Source organism: Chamaea fasciata, unplaced genomic scaffold (genome assembly GCF_029207755.1).
Source record: "Chamaea fasciata isolate MVZ Bird 193981 ecotype frontalis unplaced genomic scaffold, bChaFas1.0.hap1 SCAF_2, whole genome shotgun sequence".
Taxonomy (NCBI): domain Eukaryota; kingdom Metazoa; phylum Chordata; class Aves; order Passeriformes; family Sylviidae; genus Chamaea; species Chamaea fasciata.
In genome coordinates, this window is record NW_027094087.1 from 84,254,210 (window position 1) to 84,277,689 (window position 23,480).

Consider the following 23,480-nt stretch of genomic DNA (forward strand, 5'->3'; position numbering starts at 1 on the left):
AAGAATTAGAGCTGACACTGGGGCAGGGTTACAGCTAGGACTTCTTGTTGGCTGCACCTCCACTACAAAATTTTGTTTGCTCTCTGAAATGGTCTTCAGCTCCTCACTAAATGGTGTGAAGCAACTCAGAGCAGAGCCCTTCCAGAGTACAGCATCTAGGTCCACATTAAAAAGCACACGGCCAGGATGCATGGGGCATCTATTCAGCCATCAGGAACCAGTGGTTTTTATGTACGGTTTATTGCAGATGCAAATTTCTCGAGTGATGTGGGCTTTGTTTTGGCATGAATCTTGGATATGCAGTGTTTGTCCTGGAATGTGGTATGGGGGCAGCTGCATACTGGGAGGTGCAAAAATTGCTACAATAGAGTTGAAGTAGGTTGTACAGATGGATGCTAAATCCTCCATGCTGCCCACTGGGAGTAGATTCTGAGCTGGACAACTCTCAGAAGCAAACCCAGGTTTTTGTTTTCATCATCAAGCACATCAGCTTGTTCCAAAAGAAAGTTGCCATAAGAAAATTAACATTTCTGCAGCATGAGCAATTATAAGATCAGTTCAGCGAGGGATGAAATGGGAAACTAAATTATTAGACAGTGTAGAAGTAGCAGCAATTCTGATACGGCTTCAATAATACATTTACTACATCTTTCAGTTACTTTCATAACTATAAAAACACTAACAGTTAACTCTTCCTTGCCCAGAAATATTGTTGGAGTATGATACCAAGGCTTTTCACACTCAAATGTAGAGTCTCCTTCAAAGAAGCACAATAAGGAAAGACACCTGTGAAATCAGATGATTACCAGCTGTACCCTCCCTGTCTGGGCTAGCCAAAGACTTTCAGATTGTTCGGATGAGGACACAACATGGAACTCATTCAGCAAAAAAAAGTCACTCTTTAACTGAGATTCTCTAATAAGAATTCAGGACAGAACAGTTGTGAGCAAGGATTGAGACTGGGGAAGAAGGAGGACTCTGAGGCAGTAACAATGGCATTTTCTACCAGAGGGAAAACTGTTCTTGAAACAGTGTTCCATTAATCAAGTAACGCAATCACTCCTATTATACCCACGATGTAAGAATATTTCCCCTCTTTACTATGTTTCTGGAAAAAGCAATCTTTACTAGTATCTTTTTTTTAAGTCCAATTATTTGTTACTCTGAAACCAGGAAAGACTGGTTAGCCTCATAAAGCAGAAAAGTATTACTCCTGTGCTCTCTGGTGTGACAATCAGTTTGGTTCACTCTCCTAATTGCTCAAAGCACATACAAATGTTTCTGTTGTAACATAGTTAACTTAGATTAATTTTCAGGTTAAATGAGTTAATAAAGACAGAAAAAGAAATCTAATATTCTAGTTAATAAAGAGACATGAAATACCTTTGTGAAGAAAAAAACTTCCTAATGCGTTTGTTCAAAAATTATAAAAAGTGGTACTGTTATATGTAGGCTGAGAGTTGTGCCAGCCATTCAGTGGCTTCCAGGCTGCTCTTTCTGTGTTACACCCTTTGTTAAAGAGACTGCACTGAAAGTGAGGGAAGAACAATATGAAAAAAAAGAAAAAAAAGGAGGGTATTTAGGGGAAGCATGGAGCCACACCTGTCCCCCAAAGGAGTCTATGTATAATAATTGCTGTACAGCAGCCTCCTGAGAAATGCTCAAAGATCCTCCACACAAAACCCTCCTGCTTGTCTGAGGCATAGGCAACATCTTCAGCTGGATAATTAGAGGGCAACATGCTGGCAAAGAGGCTGTGTAATCTATATAACAATAACATTAAGAAAAAAGTCAACATTCTGGGGACTATGCCAGCGATCAGGGCATGATAATTGCTATAATTAAAAGCAAGGCAAATATTGCAGGAAAAGTAGGTCATTCTTCAGGCTGTGTATCCCTGATGCAAATGAAAACGATATAAAGAAGATTGTGTAATGCGATCTAAAGCAGACAAAAGTCCTGCTCTTCCAAGGTTGCTGCAGACCCTTCATTAAATGCTGTTGTTTTCATATGCCCCACCAGCAGGAAATGTTTCCATAAACACAGTGAAGCTGTTGCAGTCTGGTACAAGGACTACTGGAGGAGTCTGTTGTAAAAATCCAGTGAAAGGAGCATAATTAAGACCTATTGTATGCAAGGATGGTTTAAAGAGACTGTGATACTGCATATTTGAGAGCTGGTAAACTTAAGCGCTGGGTTTTTTCCGACAGTAGCTCCAGCAGTGAATTTTAACACATGTGGCTTTGCACTCTCAGAGACACTGAGACTCCACTCAGTATCTGCATCTGTTTGATCCACCTGAGAATCGGTTTCTGAGGAAAGGGCAAGGAGGCACAATAACAAGAAAACAGAAGGACATTTCCTTTCATGATCTCCAGAAGCACCTGGAAGCACAGAGATGATAATTCTCTCTTGCTGGGGATGCCACTTCCTCCCCTTCTCTGCTAACCTCGCTCCCACCAGATGTTTCCCTTGGACAGGACTTGCCTAACTTTTACAAAGAGATTGCTGTGTCCCCACATCTCAGCCCATGTAATTTCCATCTTTTTTTGCCCTTCCTATCTTCCCGAAAACTGCTGCACTGACTTCTCCTCCATGCAAATCTACTTTCTTTCTGACCCTACAGGCAAGTCATGTCCCCCCACATGCTAATCCTGAGGTTTATAAAAGCTGTTGGATACAGACATTCTCACCATGAATCCCCCTGTGCCATGAGCCTCACCTCTCCTTCCATGCTTTTTGGGTGCCCCTGTTCTCTGCTGCCTTAACCTGGGCTGAGGATTGCACACTGAGTGCTGAGCAGGGACTCTGACCTGACAGCAGCGTGTGGGACAGGTCTGGGTGTATTCCAATGAAAAAAAAAAATGAAAGCAAAAAAAATTCATAAAGGAATTTGAAATATTTATCGTAACTTTTCAGTATAAGGATCTCAACTTTCCAAAAATCCCTACATTTACTTGCATTCCCATGCCACTGCAAAATTAACTCTGTATTGAATGCAAGGTTACAGGAATTTTGCTTTAAAGGGGGGGTTATACTTAAGTCTAAATTGCATTCATTTGAAGGAATTAGCTAACTGTAAGCTCCTTTCCTCTTAATTGTAAAGATTCATTGATATCCACAGACTGTTTCACTCTGTATCCAACTTTATTTTAAATGTTTTTTATATTTATAATTTACCTAACAAAGTGATAGGAGTCACAACCAAGATCCAAAGTGTACAGATGTTTTACCTTAATAATTAGGATAGCAAAGTCATTTCTTTGTGAAACAATGGGCTTGATTTAGTTAGCATCCTGTAATGAAACTATTTAGATAATCAATTCAAATTAGGGCATGGAGCTTCTTTGGTAAACTACTGTGTTATTAACCTTAACAATGTCAGTGTTTGAAGTTTTCTTTTTCCTGCTACCTAACTCAACTTATTAGTGTCAAAGGCAAAAGTCACAAGTGTGCATCATACTGAGAAATGTATTAATGTTTGTAATTAAACACAACAACTGTGTAGCACAATGTGAGGGAATTGGGAAGTTGACTAAAATTTAGAGATAGACTGCAAGAATGAATTTATCCTTCTAAAACTTGTCCTGAAGGTTTCCCTGTTCTTATTTGGCTTAGTGCACTGAACTAACAGCAGCATAAAAAATGTATGAAAAGAATTAATAATTGCAATTATTTTGGCTATACTTGTGTAAATTGTATGTGTTGCAACACCCTACAGAAGAAGGCACCAGCATGCAGAACTTGTCAGTGGCTGATCGATGTCTTGGGTTAACCTCGGCTGGCTGCTGGATGCTCTAAGGCCACTCTTCCAATCCCCCTGTCCAAGAGCACAGGGTTGAGATGAAGGGCACCCACACATCTGCTGCAGTGTGGGGTCCTGGCAGTCTGCACTGTGCACATCTGCTCCAGCATGGCTCTCCATGGCCTGCAAGGGAATCTCTGCCCCAGTGCCTGGGAGACCTTATCCTCTCCTTCTTCTCTCACCATGGTGTTTGCAGGGCTGTTTCATTCCTGTCCTGTATTCCTGTTAGCTACACTGCAATGGTTTACATGACCATTCATGCCTCCTCCTCTGGCAGTCATACACCACCTGTCTATCTTCTGCTTATGACTTAGAAAAGGTCTGAAACATACTTTCTTCTTCTGTTTTTCACAATTATTCCTGACTCTGCTGAGAATTTAGGACAAATCGATTTCACTGTGGGAATAGTTGTCCCTATAACTCACCTTCCCTATCAAATCTTATAAACCTGAGAGTGAAATGGACATTGATAGAATGATAGTCTCTGCAAAAAAGGCTATTCAGAAGTGTTACTACACTAGACCTGAAAATTTAGTTATTTTCACTGCTTAGAGATTTACTAATAGACTAAGGCCAGGCAAAAAATGAAGGGAAATCAATTAAAATGGGGCCACTGAAGAGGATAGTTTCAGGACACCAAACCTGATGCCCCTCATTACTCTGCTAAAAGAGTCTCACATGTCCCATGCAGAGCCTGAGAATCCATGTTGGAATAAGAAACTACCTCCAAAAGACTGAGGATATATCTACATCCCTCAGGAAATCATTTTATGGTATTGTCCTCTACCTTTCTACTTACATCCATTTGAATTCCATGAGCTGCTACAAGTCTTCTTTTTTTCTCAGTATGTTTTTTGCAAAAATGTATTATGTTTCAGCACAGGTATTTGCACCAGGTGATCAAGTGTCCTCATATTGTGGCTCATACTATCTAACTGCACTTCATTTGCTCATATCTCGATTCTTCCTTATAACCGACCTCTTCATGCTATACTATTTTTCCAATGTCTTTGTCAACTGAGAGACACAAAATATTTGGTCTAGGGACTGTCAATTGATCATCCGTTTTGTCACTGAGGACTGCTGTTCTGAATCCAAGTCATATCTTGTACTCCTCAGTGGTTGTCTTATGCAACATCCCAATCTTTCTTTAATATGGTTCTGCTTCTTACCATTTTTTTCCTTACTCAAATCCTCACTTGGTGAAGAGCCCTTGTGCTCAAAGTGATCAATTTCAGTTGCACCTGACATGAATTTATTGACCCAGGTTATCCTACTATTTTTAAGATAGCTGAAAAACAAGGTGAAAGTATCCATGAGATGTAGAATACAGAACAATTTTATAAGAGTTACACTTCTTCTCAAGAGAAAAGTAACATGCTGGATGAATGGCCTGGGAAGTTCTGTATTTTTGAAGGCAAAATTCCTGCATATCCCATTTGCTGTCAGCTCTGTATACAGTAGAAGCTGCATCTATCACAATATTTTCAGTGCATACTGTGTGGTGTGACAAACTGATTAATAGTGTATACAAGTTGTTGTGTCTGTCAGTGATTGAAGCATAATCAGGATTCTTTTATGTCCTCTTTAAGCTGGTTATCTTGGTGGAAGCAGCCATAGTCAAGGAAAAATCCTCCTTGGTGAGCAGTTTTCTGCATTCCCAACAGAAGATGCTGGTCTTCTGCACCACAGTCCAGCACAACACTTGGTGAAGGATGTGGACAGTTTTCCTTGTAGTAATGTTTAATGGAGTAGTGTAAAGCCCCAATCAACTTGCTCAGTGAGACCTTTGAAAGGGTTTACAATGGTTCATGTACTCTTAGAGTCTGTTCTTCAAGTTTTGCTTGAAGGAAGCAAATACTCCAGGAAAACTCTCTAGTGCACAAAAAAAGATCCTTTAATTCTAACAGCTGAATATCTTTTTGCTCCACTTTAGGCAGGATTTGCTGTGGAAAAAGAACAGTATGGAGGCCTCCAGAGAGCTGCAATTCAAAACAAGCACAAATGTACAAGCAAAAACCTACTTTGCACAGATGCAGCAAGAGAAGCTGTACCTTCAGTGGTTTTTTGGCACACAAAAAAAACCCTTTCAATGGTTTCTTGTCCAGTTACAAATCATTTTCACCATATATTGGCAGTATGTTATTTCTTTTCTGTGTTCTGACACTAAAGGCTATTCTTCAAAATAGAATATTTCAGAAAAGCCATAAACTCTTTCCCTGATCTCTGATTTGAAAATCCAAAGAAATCCAAGAAAACTTCATTGGAAGAGACACATCTGCTGAAGTTGAAGTGTCAGTATTGCTTCCTCTTTTCTTTCTTCTTTCAAAACACAAGTCAGACCTACTCTCCTTCAGCATTTTCTAATTTAAGTTGGAAGGGTTTGTTTTTTTTTTCCAATGTCTATTACAAAATAAATGTTCTGTCTTCTACAATTAGCAGAGAGCACTGGCCAGCTGCCCAAGTAACTAATCAACATGAAACTTTCATCAAGACATACTGCAAAGCATATACACTATTAGGTGCCAGATTCTATCACTTTTTTTTTTTTTTTTAATTCTATCACTACTGAATGAAATTTCTGCCACAAATCAGTTTCTTGTTGTTAAACTTCGTCTCATTTGAGAGGATGATAACTAACATCAAATATTTGGAGACTCCTGCAAGGAAATATTTTGCAAATGCTAATGTCCTTATGGAAGAAATGCTGGAAGGTTATCTTCACTTATTGCTACCCTACCCTTCAGATGAGCGGAAGAGATTACTAGTTTAATTGCACAGCAACACAGCCAAAAAATAGACACAGACAGTGACATCTGCACCAGAATTTTTCAGCTAGTTTGAAAATTTCTAACAAGTGTTTAGTACTGTAAGTGGTTCCCTGCTCAGTAGCTGAATGTTAGACTACTTTTGCCTGAAAAAATTTCAGGTGCTTAAGAACAACTAATTCATCTCCTTTGCTCTATTTTATGTTTCCTTAGGAATCCAGACTACTAAGGATGTTTGTATCACTCTCCAGAGAAGCATCCAGTTCCTGGATATACCTCCAGATTATGGAGAAAGGGGAATTTTCTTTTATTTTCCCTTTGTCTGCCTGTGTGGAGATGCCTCAACTGAGAACCATATAACTTTCTTACCACTCCCTCAAAACTGGGTGCATTGCAAAATGCACATGGTAATCAGCCTGAACATGCCCTATTCTAGACCACAGACCTAATTTTTGTCTTTGTGTCTTGCCCAAGAAAAAAAGTTTTCAACAGATCCTTCTTCTTTTCTTCTTCTTTCGTATGATGATCCTTAAGAGAAAAGGAATTCATTAATGCCATTAGCTGCATCTTATAAAGCTCTCTGACAAGCCAATAAGTACATGGTCCAAAGATGCATAATTATGTAGTCCTCAGAAGGGATGCCATGTGCTCCCTTGAGCTTTGGGTGTCTTCTCAGTTCTCCATCTGCTCCAAAACAATCACTGTATCTGAGGGACACTGAAGATTTAGATGTATGAGTAGTCTGTTGGATCACTGAATTTATAACAAGACTTGCACTGTTATTGCACATAACCCATTGCTATTTTCCTCCTAAAATGAAGTTGTTAGAATTTTTTAGCAGGCAATACTCTCAATCAGAGCATACCAGCACATCTGTGTTGATATGTGATGCTAGTCAGACAAAAAAATTTCAAAGAATAATACCCGAACACTTAATTCCCTTCTGCAAATCTCACTGTGGAGTTCTGCTGTCAGATTCTGCTTCTTCTCCAAGCCCCTGCTCTACTCCCCGATGAGAAATCACATTCTGTTTGGATAGAAGACTTTTTTCCTCAAGGTGTGCCAAAGTCACTGACTTGCACTTCAGTAGCTGGTGAGAGCAGTGTGCCCACCGGCTCCCGAGGATTGCAGCTGTTTGTACTCTTCACTGCTCAGACTAGAATGTGCCTACAGGACCTCAAGGAAAAATGTGCATCTGAATATCTGGGGCTGTGTTGTACAATATGTTTTCTAATTTCAACACTGTGGTACGCCAGCTTCCCTAGGAGGTTCCTTAATGCAGTCTTATTGCTCGATATCCTCTGGTGGCTGCCTTGCTCGTAGCTCACTGGGGAGGTGGCAAAGCAAAGCCACTTGAAAACAAACACTGCTCATCTTTATGGGGAGAGGAAGAAGAGAGTAAGCAAAGACAGTGCTGGCAGTGTGACAGGAGGGATCAAGCAGCCTCTTCTCTTTCAGAGGCACTGGCAGACCCCACTGGCCACGCTGCAACTGATACCTGGCCCATCCAGCTGTGCCTACACCATTTAGTTGTCCTCAGAGGGGACAACATCCAACACCTTCTGTGCACCAGCTGAAGGGGGCAGTTTGTCCAAGAGTGACTCTCAAAGAAATGAGGATCTTTTTGAGGAGGCCAGCAATGTCATCATGGCATCACCCCAAATGCTTTCATTGCACGGACAGAGAAAAAGAGAATGTATTAAGAGAGACAGGGCTATTCCATGATGCTGCTGCTGGTTAAAACCATGTTTTGAATCAATGTTTCACTGCAGGATATTGCCTCTGTAATATACTGCATCAATACATCAACAAAGGAGTGTAAGTCTGATACTTCACTGTTCTATAAATCATCCTCCCATCTCCAGCTGTAGAATTTATTGATTAGCAGGATGGGTATCTGGGAGAAGAAACATACAGCTCTCAGGATGTTTTTGCCTAGTGTTTACAGAATATGCAGAAAAAAAATTTTTATTTCCTTTTAGAGGAGCATTTGCTGTGTCTGGGAAAGAGGAGCAGCCTCAGATCTTTCTTCCCCCAGTTCCCCTTGTGCTGCTGTCTCTGCAGAGGCACATTTCCTATCCCCATGGAAACAGGATGAGGAACACAATTTGCCTCTCTGCAGACGACCCTCTCAATAAAGCTGCCCAGAGGTTTTGGCTTCTCACAATCCAGGCAGTGACACTTTGTGATCTTAGCTGCCCTTGGACACCTGGACCAGCTCCTCCCAACACTTTTCCTTCCCAGAACCCCACATTTTTCTCTTCCAGAAGTCTCACTGCAGGACAGAAAGCAAACTTTTCCTATGAAGCAATAGGGATACCCCTCTGCAGCCTCTACTACCTACCTAATAACATTTTCTCCCTGGATTTTTTTTTTTTCTAATCCAGGGCCTAGGAGGGATAATGCTTTCCATCAGGTCTGAAGAAAATAGCACAAAACTGTAAAACTTGGGTGGTACTCTCTAAAAAATGTCTCAGAATAAATTAAATTAAACAAAACTCGATTATTGAAATCCTGTTTCAGGATTTCATTTTTCATGAGATGATGAATCCAATGGTCAGTATCTGCCGTTTGGGAATGAAGAAATCAGTTGTGTGGGGAAAAAAAGCAGAGACAATTTGTAGTGAAGGAAAAAATAAGACAGATTTCAGGCCACTGCTATGCTACAGGGTGATGGACTTTCCTGGTGAAAACGTGGACTCCAATTCTGCAATTGTCCTGTTCAAACATACACATAAATCTAAAAAAAAAAAAAAAAAAAAAAAAAAAAAAAAAACCCCAAGGGAGAAGAATTCCCTTAATATTACCTGGTAATCAGCATTTTATTCAGAGGTTTTCTTAACTTTTTGTACGACCACAGATCATTTTAATACGGAGTACTGCCTTTCTGGACTTCCAGTGTCTACACAACTGTTCACAGAAATGCTGTGTTTTCTCCTTCAAGAAGTGACGATATATGCCGGCTACCAGGTTTCTCATCCTGGTACCTGGGGCCAAACATCTGATGATTAAAATCTTTCAGCAACATGCGTTCTGAGCAAAGAAGAGTCGGTCATGATTGCTTCAAAACTGCACTTTCCTCTAGGTGAAATCAAGCTTTAAGATTATTTTCTAGAAGATTGGAATTGGATGTCTTTTCAGATTAGTAAATCAACCACTACACGGATTAAGAGAATTAATAAGAAGAGGTTATCAGTGTGGAATAAAAAGATAGTTAAAGGCTATTAATAAAAGATATCTATTGTGAAGGAGCTTCTGATGCAGGAAAGCCTTTTCTATAAATCAAAAGAACAAGATGAGAATAATTTTAAAGAGACCATATTTATAACACAAATAAAAAGAATAGTGAAAAGTCAAAAAATGAGAAAATTCTGAACAAGTTTTTGATTATTATGGGATTGATAGCTAACAAACAACAAAATTATTTTGGTTATTAGATCAAATGTTTCCATTGAAATAACTGAAAGTAGCATCTTACTACTTATTAATTTTCAAAATATTTTGTACTTCCAATTTTTAAATTCATAGTATCAATTTCAGGCTTTTATGGAGTTGGACACTTTAAATATTTAATGTTCATAATATTTTAATTGACCAAAATTTACTGGAGAAGTCATAACTTAGTAAGACAGGCAGATTTACAGCTTCTTTAGTAATAATTGGTATCCTTTTTATTTTTTTCAGCAAAATATTTGGTCCCATTATGTCCTCTTGAAATATAAATCTAATTTGAACAGCACCAATTTAATACAGTTCATGGTGCACTTTTATGTATTTTACTTGTTTCAACAATTAACTTTGCTAAATGGCTGTATGGAAAGTACTTTTTAATGTGCTGTTAATTCCCAGATTTTGTATCATAATACCAGTTCTCAGCAAAAAAGAGGACGCTACATCAGCTACTATCATCACGCCACTTTGTTCTTACTCAACTATCTTCGTTGCAGAGACAGAAAATCCATCAGCTGGTGGAGCTGGACATGCTTTGAGGGTCTCAGTAATCATCCAACTCAAATTCCCATTTGTGTGTCTTTGCAGACTGCAGACAAAGTACAATAAATTGTTTTACCCCATCTCATCCTCTAACCCCAAAACTGATCTGTGGTGCCAACCTAACTTGTGCAGCAACAGGTCAATTTAATCTGATCCTTGTCAAAATCATCCCTCAGGGAAAATCAAGGGATTTAAAAAAGACTCTTCTGCATGTTTCATCTTCTAAGGAAGTGGATGCAGCACTGTGTATGATGGTCACACCGAAGTCAGTTTTGGTTCATGAGTTATGTGCACTTTCCTATTCCACTTCAAATGTACTGGGGTAACATAAACCCCAATTTTCAGTTTATTCAACTCATGCCTGATTATTTTCTTGAAGAATGGAGCCATGAATTTTGAATTACTCTGCAAATATGAAGGAAGATAACGTATATTCATTTTATTATTTTCTATGCAATTTGACAAGGGAAGTTGTCCCTGTGCTCCCAACAGAGGAATCTTACATCAGCTCAGATACTTGCTCTGTGTGCCAAGGCAGTATTTCATGCTCCTGCCCTGGTCAATGCCTCACAGAGAACAGAAGAAAGGTTGATGTCTGCTCTCTGTTCCAGATCCATTTTTCCTTTCTGACTGTTTGCCAGAGGAGAAGGGAACATTATGCCTTTTCTAACTACTCCAAACTGCCTGGATTCCTTGTTACCTTGAGAGCAAAGACCCTTGAAAAACAAAACTTCAGCTGAACTGCTGCTGCTCAGGGGCTCAGAAGTAGCTTTAGATAAATCCCATCTTGCTCATTTTTCTCTCTATCCTCTCTTGAGCTGCACCTACAACTTCCCACTAATAAATCAGAAGGCAAATATGCTGCCTTAGATTTTATTAGAATGTGCACAACTGAGTGTGAGGGCAACAGGAATCTGCCAGCGTTGGTTCTGCTGCTTTATGTATGTTCTCTGTTAATTTCATCCTATTTTGGAGTTCCATGGGTTAAAAATAAGTCAAACCATCACCTGCTGTGTACTTCTGAAAGCAGTTTTAGCATACTCAAGGTCAGGGCTATAATGTATAAATATTCTGCAATATTTAACTTATTTTTCAATCTGCACCCCTATAGTATCCCCAGAATAAATAAAAAAAGATGTTGTGTTTTTCTGACTGTAACCACTGGCTGCGTTTTCTTTTCATTAAAGCTGCATATTTATGTATTTTCTTCCCAGCAACAGTGCCTGAACAGGACTTACATTTTACCTTCACTTTTCTACAGCACAGAAAGCACTGTCACTGCTTAAGAGCTAAAAATGACAATGCTATAGCAGCCTCCAGCCATTATTACTTGCAGTGGAATGTGGTTTTCATTTTTGCTGCCTTCTAAGATACGAGCTATTTCTCTGAATATATGTGCATGCACACGTTGTCTCAGAGGAAGAAAAAAACCCAACCAACTGCTCAGATCCAACAGTTTAACTCAACTGGGTTGGTTGATTTATTAACAACCAGTTTCTGTGGCCCCCAGTCCCATGCATTGATCACCCTCACGTTCCCACCTGAGCTGCTGTGGTTTTTCCCGGTCATTTAGAGACCATGCTGTGATGGGAGGAGGCAGTGTGCAGGCTACTTTCCCCTGACCACAGCAGGGAGATGGAGGAGCTGAGGAGGCAGGACATGCTGGTTTTTGCAGCTCCTCCAACGGGGCAGTCATTTCTGGCAAAGAGCAAGGCCACAGGAGGGTGGCAGCGTCACCCATTAATACCCAGAACCTGGCCACAGATAAAATAGCCTTTTGAGGGGTGCTTAAATCCTGGCTTCTGAGAAGTTGTTTTCATCAAAACAAGTGCTTGAGGTGCACTGAGAATTTACTGGACCCAACTTGCCTTTTATCTCAGCAATGTTTTGCCATGACCTCCGGGGAATGAGGTAAGTAAAGCAATTGAAAGACAGAACAACATTTTGGATAATGCTGCAAATTACAGTTTGTAGCAACCTAGCATCTGACTAGCAAGATTAGCAAGTACTTAATCTCTAGCACAGGAGAAATTCCAGCAAAAAAACAATCTGTGTGCTCAAGTACCCTGCTGAATTTGAGTCTTGGTGACTATTTTCTTCCTATTGATTGATATGTATCCTGAAATTTTCTGGTCACACTGCAGAACACAAACACAGAAATTAATCCAGCTCACAGAAGGTTCATGTCCCTTTTCTAAACATCAGTGTGTCAGGGCCATAACAGTGATTTTATCTGAAAACTTTGTTTATCAATTAATTTCCAGATTTATATATCTGTAAAAAAAAGTTCTCAATATGAGTCATTGTCAATATTTTAAATCTGTTTGTTGAAGTGAAAGCATGGAGTTGATCTCATGAACTCCCACTTACTGAAAGACTGGAGCACCCAAATTGCTGTTGCATCAGTTATTTCCAATCTTTCATGGTAATTAATCTCATCAAACTCTGGTCAGCTAGGAGCTATTCTGAATATAATGCCCCATGAGTCAGGCTCACTAGTCAATAGTGAAAAGGAAGCCCTGTGGAAGTGTCTCTCTTCATAATGACAGTGGAAAGAGTCAAAATACCACTTTAGATACTTCATCTTTAAACACCTAAACAAGACTATGAAGACTTAGAACCACACTCCCCAGATGGTTTCATTAGTGAGCTATATTTCTAAATCCCTAAGTTTCTATATTTCTAAATCATGCATTCTGTCTTCCCCCTTCTGAAAACAGTAAAAATTTTATTCTGAGCTCAATTGAGCTAATGGGAAACTAACTAGCCCCAAATGCTTTTCTGTCTTTTTTTCACTTGCTGTTAGGGTTATGGCTGAAAAACAGCAATCAAGTGCAAAATTCATTACCCATTTTTAGACAATAAGGTGCCTATAATATTGGTATCCGTGTGTGAGTTGGTTTTTAAGACTTTGTTACAGATTAATACAGATAAAGCAGAACAAGGTTAGGGCAAGTATCAGCTGAATATCTAAGTTATGTAATTGTCCAGCCTAAATAATGGGATGATTCAATTGAATAAATATTGATGCCATTACAGCTATATCCAGTTTCTGCTCCAAATATGGTCCGATCTCCCAGAAGTCCTTAATGTCCCTGACACCCCAAAGCATCTCATATGGCAACAGGTGGCACAGTGTGGTAAAGAAACCACGTGCCATTGACTTGGGCACTGTTGGCTGTGCTGCAGGCTTAGGCACGTATGGACACCCACATGCGAACATCTGAACTTCGGTGTCTGCAAACTGGAACAGGACAGCATCTGTTTGTATATGCACAGTAATATGCTGCATCTTTAAAACTTAAATTCACCTTTATTTCGCTTCTGCCTTCAGCCTCCCAAGGTTTCATTTCTGCATTTGCTTCTTAATCTGTGCTGCCCAAAACTCTTGAGGAGGGGGGTGGGAGTCAGATCTCTCCTCCCAAGGACACAACTGCTGCAGGCTAATTTGTGAGGGGGGGCTGGTGGAGCCACTCAAGCAAATTCAGCCTGATATTTTGTAAACCCAGAGTGGTGGAAAAATAGATTTATAGACTTCAAACCTCAACTCAGCATAGACCAGAGAGAAGTTAATCAGGCAGCATTATACACATTGTATCTCCAGGCAAGGATTTTGAAAGAAACAAGTAAAGGAACTCACAGAAACTTTTTTTTTCTCCCACAAGCCTGTTTCAGAATATAGAATGCTTCAGATGTTAAAAATGTAGTTTCTTTCTTGACACTGTGATAACATTAGCTTTAGGTTGCTTCCTGCTGCTGTGTGACAGCTGTTGCAGACATCAGTTGGAACGCACAGAACATAAGTTTGTCATATAAATTTAAGCTAACCAATCTCTCATCTTGCTATAAAACATAACCTGGCCATCTCCTGTGTAATATCTGGTCACTGGAATGATAAAGTTGTTATAACAGCATCTTGACTAATTGCATGCATCAATAAAGATGGATTCTAGACAAAAAAAAAATCAATTAAAACTATCAATCCACAAGAAAGCAGTCACTTTTGATGCATCATTTACCACAACAACCTGGTATTCTTCTCTCACAATTTTTAGAAATCTTGTTACCATAACAACTGGATGTAGCCTTTACACAGAGTGGGCCAAATCCTGTCCATGGTGATACAGATGCAAATTCAGAATAACTTTGCTAAAATGCCTGGGAAAACAGTGGTGCAAATACAATCTAATGGGGCAGAAGGGGACCTACTATCTCTTCGTGTTACCTTTTTTTTTTTGCTGCTTTGCCTTGTCAGGAAGACAAGATGTTTTTCTCTTCTACTCTGAATAAGCTCATAATGTAGTGGAATAATCAGACATAATGACAGGTTAAACAACAAAGGAATGTTACATCTTAAATACCATATTAACTAAATTCCAAACTTGTATATTACCAGGTTTTTTTAAGAGCCCAAGAAAAGGCTAAATATCTGACAGGAATATATTCTCTCTGTTCAGAGGCTACATCTAAATCATATAACATAATCAATAACTTGTGTAATAAGAAAATATAATGAAGGTAAATTCACACTTGTTTGGCTAAACAGAAGAGATACATTCTCACAGAAAAAATGCATTGAAGGGTCCTGGGTCCTGTTATCTAGAGCAGAAACCCATGCAGTTAAACTCAGTTTTATTTACATGAAACTCATTACAAAGACATCATAACAAAATATTCTCAGACTTGTCCCTCTCTTCAAGGAAATCCATAGGAATTTGCTGGTGGGTCATAGTCTGTGTGTGGGTCACTACATCCAAACAAAGCACAGTCCAGGAAGAAAGTCTGGGTTTACTCTATCTGGATTGTTCTACAGAGACATTTTCCAGGCTACCAACCAAATGATATTTTAATTAATTATAGTAACTAGAAACCCAGTTGAACAAGTACTTCGGAACTTGGTAGAGATAAATTTGGTAGACACATACCCTAATGATAATTTTAACAGCCATTCCTGTTACAAAACCAAATTATGCCACCAGGCAAATTCTGTAGGAAAGCTGGAGAGAGAGGTATGCAGAATTTAAAAGGCAAGGAATTCTTTACATGCAGTCCACAGAACTAACCAACCTGCAGACTTTTATGCATTAGAAATATATTTTCCCTTATTAAATTCAAAAAAGTATGGAGCTGCCATCCTTGACAATAAATAGCTCGTCACATTTGAAGGCTTTCTCTGGGTGCAAGGAGGTTCAAAGACCTGAAAAGCCCAGCAGCAGGAAGGGAGGTGACTCGTTACGTTCAGAGCAATCTTAGAATAATGTCATTTTGAAATGTAATTTTGCAAGCAAACCTAATAGCAGGCATTACTCGTGCTCAGATGTCACTCTGAAGATTGATGCCTCAGCATTGCACTGAGGCAGTACAAGAGCCTCAGAAAAACAGATTAGCAAGGCTTACTATCCAATGGAAATGTAAGGTTATAAAGTTTAAAAAATGCACCTGGCCAGGACATCAAGAGGTCAATTACTTTGTCTATTTGCCCAAAGGCAGAAGCATCTCTAACTACATCATTCCAGATAGCTTTTTATTCTCCTTCCATTTAAAGACCTTCAACAAAGAGGTTTCACAATTTCCAGCCACTTCATTTCAATGTTTCCTTATCTTTATCATTAGAAGGATCTATGGTGCACTTGAGGGTGTGATTTCAGCATGGATGGGCACTGCAGCAACATCTTTACTGCAAGATCAGGAATTAAGAGCAGTGAAATCATCTTGAAACAGGCTGCATTTGCTGAGCCTTGAATGGATGTCCATTTGTAACAACAGAAGCCCACCACAGTTTTGCTGGCATTAACCAAAAGAAACTGATCTGCTGTATTTTTCTCCCATCGCCTCCCTTACAGTATGGCTTTTGTTTCATTTTCTCTGAGGCCATGACGTTTCACAGGTACCTCTTACAACTGCTGTGGCAAATGGTGAACACTATGGTTTCCAAGATCTTATCCAGAATTTTTCAGATTGATTCAGAATCAACTGGCAGGTGCCTGAGCAGTGCTGTACTGCTCAGTGTGTGTACTAGTGTGCTTGTTTCAGCTGGACTACAGTTAATTTTCTTCACAGTGGTTAGTATAGGATTTCTTTCCCCCAGCCCATGCCACCAAACTGAAACAGAGCTACTAAGAAGCTAACAAAATAATAAAATGAAATAGATTCGTGGTAGACTAATTTCTGTGAGTCTGTGCAGTGAATGTCTCTACAGTGCACCACAAAAGAAAAATTGTATCATTTCAGAAAAAAAAAAGTGAACCTAGATTGGAAATCCTACTTCAAAACATTGGATGTTGAAAGGAAACATTAAAGCACAGATTCAAATTTGACAGAGGTACTTGGTTAGAACTGAAATGCCTCCCAAAGTGAGATCTGTCCCTAAAAGCAAACTCTGAATATTGAAACAATAGTGAAAGGCCAACACAACTTTTTGAACTCTGGGAGAATGCCTAAATGATGCAGATGGTTGTCATTAACATGGGGATAAGACCCCACTGGCAGCAAAATCTCTTCTTGGCATCTTATAACTGTATGGTGGCAGTGTCCATGCTCCTGTCTGCAGGGTCATTTTACCAGACCCAACAAAGGGTGAAGGTAAAGGGCAGTGAGTGGAAAGATTATAATTCAAAACAGTTGCTTAAGAAGAATGTGTTGGTAGGACCTTCATGACAGATATGGTAAAAACAAGATCTGCACCTGACATTGCTGGTAGAAGACTGAGAATAAAAACAATGGCTGTGAAGAAAGAAGCCACTGAATCTGTTGAAAAAAAATGGAGAAAGCATCCTACTGAGGAAATTTAAAGACTAAATCCATCTAAAAACCTTCAACCAGGTTGAAGTTCCTAGGTAAGGAGTTTTGACATCTGAATTTCCTTATATACTCAGTGTGGTCAGGGGGAAGAGAATCTTCTCATTGCTGCAAGGCAACACTGACCTCACACACCTGGAAGGTATGTCCCCCTTTCATCTCATCTACAGGAGAGGTAAGGAGCCTCTCAACATAGGCACCTCTCTTCCAGCGGGATATGCTCAGGGAACAGAGTCAAATCCGCAACACTGACCAAAAGAATGATTTTATTACAAAGAAAGTACTTTCAGAGGAAGAAAATGGGAAGTGCAACAGAGTTCTCCAAATGGAGCAGAACGACATTGCATGGGCCGTGTGGCATGAGGGTGATTCACCATGTGTAGACAGGAGCAAAGGGTTTTTAGCCCAAAAGCCTCAGAGGAGCTGGCCCTCTAATGCTTGCTGAGTACAACACTTAGTGCAGTGGCACCATTCTTCATTGGTCATTAGGCACTGCTGACATAAATGTGATGAAGGCAATCTTTATTTTATAATGCTCTTAAAACCAGACCAGACGCCAAATAGGAGTCTTTACGTTCTGTAAAACAGCAGTGAGTAAAATTATGAGATCTATAAATTAGAAGAAATCGTCACTTTGAAAAACTAAAAATAGAATAGAAAGAAAATATGCCTGGAAGGGCTTCAAGACATTTTCTAGTCTACCTTCCCTTCCCAAGTCAGGATCTGCCCTTTTTTTTGACATTCCTAAAAAAAGTTTATCTAATACTTACTCTCAAATACTGCTACTAATAATGATTTCACAACCTCTGGAGACAAGCTATTTCCAAATTTAACTTGAAATTCCCCTGAAGCAATTTTAAATGGTTCCTTCTAGCTGTAAGATCTACACAGATTTCCCTCTTTTTATTCCCTTTCTTTTGAAGCCAGCTCCCTATTTCAAGGAACACAAAACTGAGTAAGTCAGTAATATACTAATTTATACTTTTCACAGCCCTGCTGAAATGAGTTGCTTCCAACAGTGCAAATCTCAGCATGTAATTGAACCTGCAAAATTCTATCTTAATGCTGAAATAAACGTTTCAAAGATTTCATTCATAGAGACCTGTTCTTTATGCCCATCTTGATATCCCTAATGTAACGCTCTTACAATTTGTCCACATTTTACAATGTCAAACGATTTATCACCTTCTATCTCTTCAATCTAAGTCTTCAGTGATTTTCTATTACAACAGAATTTCTCTTCCTTTTTTTTTTTTTTTAATGACTTTCAGCCCAACTTCCTTATATGGCCATATGTGTAATTACTATGACTCTTAGTGAACCGGCAGCTTACAGATTATTAAGTGGCTTCTGCTGCTCCTGGTATCATTGGAAGTTCTGCCATTGCCTTCAATAAAAGCAGGACTAGGCCCCCTGAAAGAGGCATATTATTGGATAACTCAAAGCTCTGGTGAGAACTGACACTGGTATAATGACAACAGCTTGTTGTTTTAGTTTAGGATATCTTAATTGGATTAACCAGTCACACTGTTTTGTGCAATGATTTTATATCTCTGAATGCAATTTGCTATGACTAAATAAGAAATGTTTCCTTCTTCAATCAACATCAAAAAGAACAGTAAATAGGTTCAGTCAAAAGTATAAATTCCAACTCGCATCTCTTCATGCACCAGGAATCTTTGGGTGAAAAAGGAAACAGGGTTAGTGCGAGGAAGAAGGAATTTGGTCTGGCAACTGGGAGCACAAGAAAAATTAACCAACTCTATTTCTCTTTCAGGTTTGTGCCTCAGGCAGAAACAAAAACGATTCCAAGAGCTGCAGCTATGCACCCTGCTCTATGCAAATGCCAGCTTCACAGGTGTGTCCTCTTGGATCCTGTGTGGTTCAATGTAATGCTGTTGGTTTACAGCAGCCAGAGGTGGACAAAAGAAGGCTGGTGAACAGAAGATAGCACAAAGCTGAGGCAGGAGAGGTTTAGGTTAGACATCAGGAAAAAGTTTTACACTCAAATCATGGTTGGGCATTGGAACAGCTCCCCAGGTCAGTGGCCACAGCACCAGCCTGACAGAGTTCAAGAAGCATTTGGACAATGCTCTCAGGCACATGCTGTGACTCTTGGGCTGTCCTGCACAGGTCCAGGACTTGGACTTGATGACCCTGGTGGGTCCCTTCCACCTCAGAATGTACTATGATTCTCAGACATTTGCTGCCTGACTCGAAGTTCAGGTCCTTCATAAGCCAGGTGAGACACTTCCCCTGACAGTTTCTGGGATAACACTTGACTCAGGCCCCACCTGCCTTGAATAGCTCTGGCTGATCATCAGATTAATCAGATTTAAGTGCACTGCCCTAAAAATCTAGCCTGGGTTCACCTCTCTCATGAGAACAGAGGAACAGGCAGGAGATTGCCCTTACTGCGACATAATTGCAACTTCCTGAGGAGGAAGTGTCCCTCTTGAAAAGAGGGGATGCAGACTGGCTCCACAGGAGTAGGCTGTCAATGACCACAAGAGATATAGTGGCAGGTGCTAATGTTTAATCCATCTGTCAAAATCCAAAGAAACTGCTTTGCACTGAGCTCCCGGACTCAGGTTTTTTTCCCTAGCATTGAACTAGGTTAGCAAGGGAAATTCTGTTTGTCGGCCTAAATATTCTAGAGTGCCTAGGCAATTTTTGTTTATTTTATTAAATACTACTTTATTTTAACTTGATCTTACCACAGAAAAACATGCTCCAGAGCAATGTGAGATCCAGTTTGCATAGTCTTAAGTGAGCCACATACTGGCCAAATAGTTTCTAAATCGTTAATATGATATTTCACTTTTCATCCATAATTTCTTCTGACCAGATTCAGGAATTCTTCACCCAGTCATTTCCCAGGCAGTGATCTGGCAAGTGATTAAAATGCATTCTTGGTCATCATTTATTCAGATTACAAAAAAAAAGAAACAATTTAACATTTGCACAGATTTGGGAATTCTTCAAACAAATTTGTCTGGGTTTTTTGCTCTTATTTTGTTATCTGTTGAAATAGATCCATTCTGGTATTCGTGACACAGAAAAATAATCACCCCACCAGTCTTGCAACACATAAAACCCTGGAATTCTACATCCCCCTGCTGGAAAGATATCTTGAGAGTGTGTGAGGCATTATACCACCACCTGATCCTTGCTAACCTGGCAGTTTGGAAAGGCTGATACCTATTGAATTCCTCCACTTTCCCACCTTAGCTACTGCAGAGTCCACCTACGGGAATCCCTTTTGAAGAAACTTGCCATTTTTACTTACAAAATACACTTGTCAAAAAGCACAGCACAGGCTTGCTGCAGATTTTTTTTTTTTTCTGGGTAGGATTTTGCAAACATATCTTTACAGGGTAAAAATAACAGGTACCAAACTAAGGTGATAAAATTGCCTTCAAAATCTTCGTGACGGAAGAAAAATCCTGTCAAATGACTCCTGTATTCTAAACTAAATTTTACAAAGAATTGTTTCTAAATGGCTGCCTGTTAAAACAATAAGAAAGATGGGTGGTTGTTCTGGGGTTTTTTCCTCCTCAAAGATACTGCTGTTGCAGGAAATTCTGTTGCTTCTCATGTAAAGCAAGTTGGGACATCTATCAAGATGAATGTGTTTACATGCATACCTGGTGGCATAGTTTGAAGTGGTGTATTGTAGACATAAAACCCTGATCAAACTTAACAGGCAGGAAAATTCTGTGCAGTAATTGTATTTCTTCGTTCCTTACTAAAATCAGAGCTTCTGCCTGGAAGCATGCAAGTATTTAATTTTGTCACATAATTCCCTCAATTTCAGGCCATGGTAAGTAACACTTTTGGTACATGTCAGCTGTCAATTCCCATTAGAACATCTAGTTATTACATGGTTTAGATGTAGCTGCCTGACGATTACTGCTGTGTGTTGTGAATTCATCACTCCAAAAATGGCAGATGAATTGAATAGCAAGGATTCTGTATGAATTACCTTAACCTGTGAAATGATAATTTCTGAAAGCTTTATCACGTTATCAGCTTTTGCTGGAGAGGATTTGCAGAACACGTGCTCCAGGCAGGAGTCTTAGTGGAAGGGAGATAAATCTCCTCTGACCAAGTGAAGAGAGACCTCTACAGGTGTTTGGTTTTCTCAGTCCAAAGACCTTTGGAAATCATTCCCTGAAACTCTTAAGCAAAAGATGTGCCCAGTGTTCAGCTTCTGAGTCAGAGGAGATGGGAGAAAATCCTGACCCAGAAATATTCTTGAGGGGAGCTGTGCTGTCCTTCCTGGTGGCACCTTCAGTGCAGCCCTCCTGTTTCCCTGGGGAACTCAGCCGCAGCACAGGGAATGTACGGGGGGATGTGCAAGCAAGCAGCCCCCAGACCAGCAGCCAGAGAGGTGGGGAGCCATGTGGTCCAAACACATACAGGACTGTTCCTTCCTGCACAGTGCAGGGTGTGCTTGGCACTGCGGAGGAGCTAATTAAAGGCCAGACGAGCTTTTAAACAGCCAGCTTCATTATGCTTCTCTACGAGGCACACTGGGACTCAAGTTACTTATTATTATAACTGTTCTGTAGTATGCACCAAGGCTCCAGAGACAGCATAAATAGAAGGAAGCACACAGTCCTACAGTTTTGCAGAACATAATTTCTGATGCTTCTAAGGAGTTCAATCCACCTGCATAGGTGGCAGTGCCTTCTGAATACTCTTTGCTGCTTGAGCAGCATGGTAGGGTGTAACCTTGATGCAGATTTTTTTGTGTATTTTGAAAAGCATGCTATCTTTCTCCATTACTGAGGCTTATTGACAGAACTGAAAACAACCTGATGGAAAGCATGATCATCTACAACCATACTTTCTGCACCAATATTCATATCATTTTTCTCTCACATGTATCAACAAGTCTTGCATCACTAAAAATGCTGGGAAATAAATAGGAGGTAAGTGGAGAAAAATGCTAAATAGTTATTTCTATGACAGACATAGAAATGGAAATGTAGAGCTAAAAGCTGCTGATTCTATGCAGTGCTTAAGCCTTTAAGAATTGTATCAGCTTCCTGTCTAAATTTCCACAAGATCATTATGTTTTAATCTATAAGTACCAGTATTTTTCCAGAAATTGTTACTGGGCATAGATGCTGCAAAAGCTAAGGCCAAATTAGGAGCCGTATTTACTTTTCACAGTAACTACATGTGCCCTGAAAAACCAGGATTCTGAAGTTTCTCATGTATGAACAGGATCAACGGGTTGATACAGGGCACTTTTCAGTCACCGAGTGTAAAAATATTTATTGATGGAACTGCATGCTGGGAACTACTGAAAACTAAACGTTCTGTTACAAAGATAAAATATAAAAAGACAGTACTTCAGGGGAAACAGAAACTAAGAAAAATAAGAAAACAAATAAAACCTGAGCAAACCAAAAGCAAAGAGTTCTCTTTTTCTAAATTAGATTTTCTCATTGGTATCTCTACAGGCTGCACAGTGTTGCTATTCCTGTGTGCAAACTCTGCCCCAGGAGATATTTGGAATTGCTGTATATATCTGTACATCATTTCTGACTGTCTAGGATGTGGCTGCATCAGATAGGATTTCATAAGACCTCTCTTACAAAAACTCACAGACATTGCATTGGTGCCTGGCCTTCAGGAAGCTGCCTAATCAATCCTCCCCTCACTTCCTCAGCTGTAAAATTGATGGAATAACTTTGCCCTGGCAATAGTCAGTTTCTCTTTTCTTATGTCATCTGAAGTTTTTAGGAAGGGTATTATGAGCACATAGATAAACGTCCTTGCAAACTTCCCACAAATTTAAATGCCAATCAGTAAACAAGGAAAAAAATATTACCATAACAAGGTAATTACATTAATATACTCCTTGGTCATGGCTGTATTTACAGATATGTTGTACTATGTATTACCATGTTCTCACAGGCTGTTTTATTTTTTAATGAGTTTGGCTAAGTAAATCCCTCTGCCACACCATCATTAATTCCAGAATCAGCTGGAGAAAGACAGACCTGCTACTGTATAAAGACAGATCTAGACACAAGATGGGGGCTCATGCATGTGGACTCAAAGCACCAACCTCAGGGACCTGCAGGCATCTCTGGAACATT